Source organism: Choristoneura fumiferana, chromosome 9 (assembly GCF_025370935.1).
Source record: "Choristoneura fumiferana chromosome 9, NRCan_CFum_1, whole genome shotgun sequence".
NCBI classification, from domain to species: domain Eukaryota; kingdom Metazoa; phylum Arthropoda; class Insecta; order Lepidoptera; family Tortricidae; genus Choristoneura; species Choristoneura fumiferana.
This window is the reverse complement of record NC_133480.1, coordinates 17,354,554-17,362,470: the sequence shown is the minus strand read 5'-3', so window position 1 is coordinate 17,362,470 and position 7,917 is coordinate 17,354,554.

Below are 7,917 nucleotides of genomic sequence, written 5' to 3'. Positions count from 1 at the left end.
CGATAGAAATTCAATGGAAGTTAATGTAGATACTACTTCACAGTCCAGTCTAGCATTGTCAGATGATGAAGATGAAATTTCAATACAAGGAACAGTTCATTCAAATTTAGAAAATAGTGATAATGGTATACCTTTAATTGATGCATATCCACCAAAACGCTTAAGGCGCGTAGTTTTTGAAATGGCACCATTTAAGAAAGCAAAGCAAGAAAATGGAATCTGGTACTTCTACATTCCACCAGGTTACGAAGAAGAAACCATAAAAGAATTTATGTTAGAATATTTAAGTCATGAAAAATATGCATTTATTATTCCAAATGAAGATCTGTATTGTAAAGTTTCTGAGACATATCGAAAACATTTTGATCATACAAATCTTAAGCCTGTTAGATATACTAAGTCATTAATCGAGATAAATGAAAAAGAAGAACAATTAGAACTAATTAAGGAATATCATTTACAAGATAATAGGCACGCTGGCGTTGACAGTTTGTATAAGCAATTAAGAGAAAAATACTACTGGGAAAATATGAGGAAACAAATAAAAAAATATGTTTTAAAGTGTGAATTATGTAAAAGGGAAAAATATAACAGACGACCTTATGTGACATTAGCAACTGAAACAGAGACGCCTCAGGAACCGATGGATATTTGGCATATAGACTTCATGTCTCTAGAGAGGCAATGGTACCTAACAATAATCGATAAATTCTCCAAGTATGGAATAGTAAAACCTACAGAAAAAAGTAAAGTATATGATACCTTATCGGAAATTTTTGCATTATTAGGAGCACCAAATAAAATTATCCATGACGGTGAGCAATCATTTTGCAGCGCAATTATAAAGGAGTTATTTCAAACTTATAATATAACAGATCACACCACGTCTCCACAACATCATAAGTCAAACTCTGATGTAGAAAGATTACATAGTACCATTCAAGAATTATACAGATTACAGAGAGAGTCTGACTTTAATCAAAATCAAAAAATAAATTATATTACTCATGCTTACAACAATACAATGCATAGTTCAATTGGTATGACCCCGTTTGAGGTTCATTTTAGTAGAAAACCCAAGCTGCGCAATTTCGATAACTTAAAAGTTATAATTCAAAGGTATACTGCACAACAAAAGCAATTTACTAAAGAGTTAAATAAAAACATTCATGATTTACTTAAGAAACAAAAAGATAAACGTAATGAAGTAATTAATAAAAAAATAAATATGCCAAAATCACTTCAAGCAGGAGATTCTGTCTATTTAAAAAATAGTAGAGCTGAAAGGCATAAAACTAATTCGAGATTTTTAGGTCCGTTTAAAATAATTAATTTAGAATCAAATAATAAGTGTAAATTAAGCAACGGTAGAGTTTATCATGTAGAAGAACTTATTGTTACAGGACACTCTGTTGTGTCTTCGGATACAAATTCAGAGCGTTGGACCCTGGAGAACATGTAATATTGATAGATATGAAACCGACGCGTATTATTGAAGGAAGGTGGACAGTAATACATAAGTTAGACATTAAAGCTATAATAGAAACAAAAGCATTGTTGTCAAAAACTGTTGATGAGGCATCTGCTCTTTCTATTAAAGGCGATGTTAAATATATTTATGACAGAATTCATGTGATACTTAATCATGTCGATGAAGTGTGTAATCATTTGTTTGTTCAGAGTAGAGTTAAAAGAGGACTAATAAATGGCCTTGGGTCTGTTATAAAGGCGATCACAGGAAATTTGGATCAAGATGATTTAAACAATATACAAAAAGATTTGGAAACTGTACGAGTAGCATATAATAAACAAATTTCTATGACAAGCGATATCTTAGAAGAATATAATCATCAAATAAGTAGAATAACTTCTGTACAAGACGAATTAGACAGTAAATTGATACAAATAACAAATGTAAAAATTCAACAGAAATTTGCTCTTACTTTATTGTTCCAAGCTCAAACTTTACAAGATATGGCTGATAGATTAACTACTGCAATTACTTTTGCCGAACATCATATGTATCATTATAGTATAATTAAATCACATGTTTTACAAGAAACTTTAAGTAAGATTGATGTTAAGGTAATGATATCTAACAATATTAATGATATTGAACCTTTTATTACTGTATACAGTAAGATAGTAGATAGTTGTGTATTTTTTCTTATAAACATACCACTAGTGAAACCACAAGTATATTTAACTAGAAAAATTGTTCCCGTTATCCAAAATTCCCCAACCTGCACCTATCCTATAATGCGAAAGGTAACTCTAGCTTACACGAAGATGGAAGCCTACGAAGTTGAAGACTGCTTGGAACTCCAGGAATTAATTTGTAAAGGTAGCGTTCTACAAAAAGAAAATTGCGAAACTGGAATTCTACTACACAAAAATACAAGTAACTGTAGCCTAGTACCAATAACTTGTCCCGAAGAAGAAATACGGGAAATAACGCCTCAAGTCATCTACATGTATTTTAACACTTTAACAGAAGTAAAAGTTAAATGTAGAAATGACGAAGAAACTTCATGGATAAAAGGGTCTAATCTATTAGACGGAACGAATTGTGAAGTAAACATATCTGGCATAAAAAGATTTCAAACCAGAGAAACCAGTGAAAAATTAATTGTCACCAGCTTAGAAATCGATAAAGTAGAAAAGGTGTCTGAAATAGATTTAACTTATGATAAAGAGAAAATATCAACAAATTTGAAACATCTAAAACAGATAAAAGAATTGGAAAACCCAGAGTCAACACAACTTTATTCAATATGGATGGATAATTTGCATAACAATCCTGGTTTTGGTCTACATTGCCTACAGTTTTCTTCGCGCCAAGGTCTGTAAGAGACCACGGGCTTCAAAATTGGAGGGGGAGAGTCAAGAGATCCGAACCCATAAAGCTAAAGACGACACTATGGTAAACACAGCAAACAAAAGCCCATTCCAACACAATAAGAACGTTATCGGAAATACAAGGAAGTTAGCAATTACGCCGTGGTTTGAGAAGTAATCGATCAGGTCAGGACTATATAAACCACGACGTCCAATTCAACAGCGGTCACTTCTACAGTAAACTCCTTAGCATAAGGTTGTATAATTAAGAGCTTTACTTGCAAGTAAAATTCTTCAAAAGGTCTTGAGTTTCAATTATTTTAACTCGTGCGATATACACACCAATTTATATTTGCTTGTCTTTTGACAAGACATGTATCTTACCTATAACCTTTGTAAGATCTAGCTGTACATACTTATCACTTTGAGCAAATAAGGCAGCGTTCCTACCAGAGTGTTAATGCACAGGGTCCAAAATCAAGTTTATAGTTTTTTTTTACTTTTACTTTACTTACTGAGCGTAGCATAAGCGATTAGCGGAACGCTCGCCGCTAAGCTCGCTGTGTGGCCACAGTCTAGTGGTAAACACGTGCTACGGTGTGTTAATTCCAAACAATAGAGGGTGATGCCACAACTCCGGGTAGCTTCTAGGTTGTACAAATGGTTAAATTGCGGTTTTAACTTTGTAAGATGTAACAATTTGCTATTTAATTTGGAAAAGACACAAGGTACCCAAAAGTGCCCACGACTATGCAACTACGAAATGATTTGCTCTATTTGTTCGATCCTTACTGCTCTTCTCTACTACTTAAACTACTTAGATGACTGGCAGTCCCTTCAGGATAAGCCCGTCTTGTACTTAGCACTTTTTTTTGTGTAACTTTTGTATTATGATTGGTTTTTTGGAGTATTTTTTATTTCAACTCCAAATTTATTACTTTACGGGTATCCCGTGAAACCATATCGAAAATACAAACTGAGACATGGATGCACAGAAAACCAGAAAAAGAGACCAGCACTGGGAATCGAACCCAGGTCCTCAGCATTCCGTGCTGTGTGCTATAACCCCTACACCACTGCTAGTCAGGAATCTAGACACGAATTTTTCCTATGCATACATATCTCAGGTTGCGTATTTCCACTTTGCTACTTAAGCAGCAGCACTAGCGACATCTATGCATCGCCAAACGCAAAAAAAGGGGTTTATAAGTTGACCGCTATATGTGTCTGTCTGTCTGTCTGTGGCACCGTCGCTCTTAATCGGGTGGACCGATTTGAATGCGTGTTTTTTATTTGAAAGTGGGTTTTCTAGCGATGGTTCTTAGAATTATTTTATCAAAATCGGTTCAGCCGTTTTTGAGATATTGAACTTTAAAGTGGCAAAGTCGGGGGTTACCAACTTTTTGTTGGTTAAGTTAGGTTATTACGTCTGGACCAAACACTGCGTACATTTTTCTTATTCCTTAGGAAACGGGGCTTGCTATAAACCTAACACCGGATATTGATAGACACCTACAAATTTGTACAGAACCAGGGCGCGGCGCACTCCGCGATATAGGTGTGATTCTGTTAAGTATCAAACACCCACGCCGGCGTGGCTTAACTCGCTAGCTATGAGCACCGCTCGGCCACGCACGCTCGCAGTCTCGCTCGAACTAGTCGCGCCGCGTAACGCTACGTGTAGCTGTGTGATTTACGTGAAACTGGTTCACGATGAGTGCAAAAAATATTGCATTCATATTTTCATTTTATTTATATAATCATATTCTGTACATAACATTACACTAACTAACCCAATTCTGTTCGAAACCATATTAAGTGCGAGTGCGACAAAAGAACAGATAGGTAATTCGCGATTTACCAATGCCCACTGCGGGGCGTACAAAACCTTTGAGGCAGCCGACGACGCATTCGGCACGCGCGACCTTGCACAATTATCCATTTTTGTGACCGTCGGAGATCGTAGGCGCGTCAATTTAAAAAATACTAGAAAACTAAGTATTTGTCCGAATTTACTCTTGTGTTATATGTGAGTATTATTTTTTTATTGATTGACAACCTATCCTAAACTAAAACGTTGGTGCTGGATAATAACGACCTTCGCGCGCAGCACTAGAGTTCAATGTTGCTTGATGGTGCGCGGTGATTTTCCTAATAAAAATTACGTAGGCATATAAAATGGCGGCTTTCGTCAACATCAAAAGAGAGAACCTTCTGCACTTGTACTATTACTTATTCTGTCACAGAATCCAAATTCCGACTCGCACTGAACCAGTTTTTTACTTTATTTGCCTTTCTCATAAACATTTCTGTTCTAAGAGAACCTTATCGTAATTTGTGAACAAATGTAGATGTAAATCTCACAGGGAAACGCTCAAGTTAATTTTTTGTTGGCCTCCCCCCTCCCCCCGAGGTGGGTCGTGTCAGGGCAACCTTTGAAGTGGTAATCTTGGCTACGTGCTTGATTCCGTTTACTTACAATGTTACATTATAAACGAATAAAATACGTCTACATCAGCTCTGTTTCTATTAAAGCTTAAACATTTTGTGGAGGTTTGATGGTTTCATTACCTATTAACTTCTTTTTGATGTAAAGGAAAGGAAATGTTTGAAAATCAATTGGGGTTAATTCTTGGGTAAAAATGTATATATGTTATGTGTCGTGGATTACAATAATCCCTTAGTCGCTGAGTACCTAAAACGCAGTCTGCCAATTAAGCGTTATGCCTAGACCTAACAAGAGATCGGCATATTGATATTTAAACCTATTGCGTGTTAGTTCATAAGCGGAGTAGGCGAATTGAGATTAGGTTTTAGGCGTATTAGCTCAAGGGCGAGGTAGGTATATTGAGCTTTAGTTCATGAGCGAAATAGGTAAAATGAGATTTAGTTTTAGGCGTATTAGCTCAAGGACGAGGTAGGTATATTGAGCTTTAGTCATGAGCGAAGTAGGCGAATTGCGAGCCTATTTAAGATACAAAAGCGGGGACTACGAACACTAGCTCCCTGTAAGTAAGGCGAAGGCTAGACGTACAATAAATATTGTCAATATTAAATTATTTAAATTCCAATCTACAATGTCACAACTTCGAACTGTGTAAGAATATCACCAATATCACAATGAATGACACATAGTTTTTGTTATTTATCATAATTCATTAGTAGAATAGTGGAAGATTAAACACTTCAGTTTCAAGTGGCCAGTAAGTTTAGTGCAAAAGAGAAAATACTATGACAAAGGTTTGTAAATGTCGACATAGACGCATCGCTAAATGGGCAATACGGGTAATAGACCTATTGCGACATAGTCGTATCGCTATGGGCAATACGAGGATTAGAGCTATTGCGACATAGACAAAAACCTACTTAGTCCGAAACGATTATTTTAAATGACATTTTGACATAACGCGAAATTGGCAGACTGCGTTTTAGGTACTCAGCGACTAAGGACAATAATCAACCTTTATAGGATTGTCAATTGACTATTACAATCGGAATGGCGGCGACCGTCGTGTGACGTAACGACCGGTTGCGGTGCACGTGGACCGGCTCGTTGGCCGGAGCGTCATTCTACTTCGGACTGTGGGGACGACAACACCTGGCTGTTTAATAATGATTCTGTCAATTCGTCTGTCGATTAGCTCTGTACATGCTCTGATTGGTTTTGCAATTTATTAATTATTATAGGCTGGTGAAATAAACAACTGTGCTCCAAAACAATTATTATTGAAGCTCTCACTCAAGTACCTACGAATACATATAACGAACGAACGCATTCGACGGCGAGACGGAAGTACTCTCATTTCACCCATCTTCTCATTTCTTTCCTCTCCGCTCTCGTCAACATATATACTTATATATGTGTGTGTATATATATAATATTGGTTGATTCGTCAGTTTGATTATTAGAAAATATTGGATACGTATCGCGTTTGCTTTTGACAATCAAACAAAAGTTTCTTTTAAGAGCCTTATCACACTGACAAAGCGCGCAACTATATCGTCGTGAGCGCGCAATCTACGTCACCGCCATCGCGCAACTATATCGTCGTGAGCGCGAAATCTACGTCACCGCGAGCGCGCAACTACATATATCGCCGTGAGCGCGAAATTGCCGCCAGCGCGCAACTACATCGCCGCCAACGCGTAACTATATCGCCGCGAGCACGCAACGCTTCCATTAATTATCTCGCTACGCGCTCGCTACGCGACCAGTGTGATTGTCGATAAGGCTTTAAGAATAAACTGCATCGCGTTGTATCAATTAAACGACTGCAATTAATGTGAAATGGACAAAAGCTAATGAAACGACTTAATTGCCAACTTTTTGTGCGATTGTCAGAGCTTCATTAAGTTTCCACGTTAAATATCCGGTACAATAAATAATTATCATTTATTTAACCGTACATTGAAAGCGCCAAATGTGGAAATTATTAAAAACGATGTTTTAATTAGTCATCACTCATCATTCCAGCCTATATACATATCGCATTGCTGAACACAGGCCTCCTCGCAAAACGAAAGGGCTTGCAGTGGCGTGGCGCTGAACAAATCTTTGTCCGTCAGGACGCCTAATATTTTCACATGAGGCTAGTGCTGTCCAGCATTAATACTACGGCTATTTTGACGATCTGCATTCATACTACATCATAACTGCCAAATGAAAAAAAATGAAAAAAAAATATTGCATAAAAAACTAAAACAAGAGTCTACGGCTCTGGATCCTGAGCTAGGAGTCCCTGTGTTACAGATCCAGGTAGGAAATAAGACCGATTAATACATGTGTTACATAATTACTACTAATTACTTTCTAAATGCTGACTGCCCACACCTCGAAAATGTAAATATCTATAGTAAAATATCAACGGTCAAAATATCGAACCCAACCTAACCTACTTTAGATATTTTTAGGTTTACGGGATGACCGTAAAAGTAAAATTTAGAATTGAAATAAAATACAAAAAGATTCCAGAAAACCAACCTTAAAAGTACAGTCAGCAAAAAAGCTTATGTAAAAATGAATTTTATATGGTTGGATATTTCTTTTTATCTTCTTGTGGACGTGTACTCGGAATACTT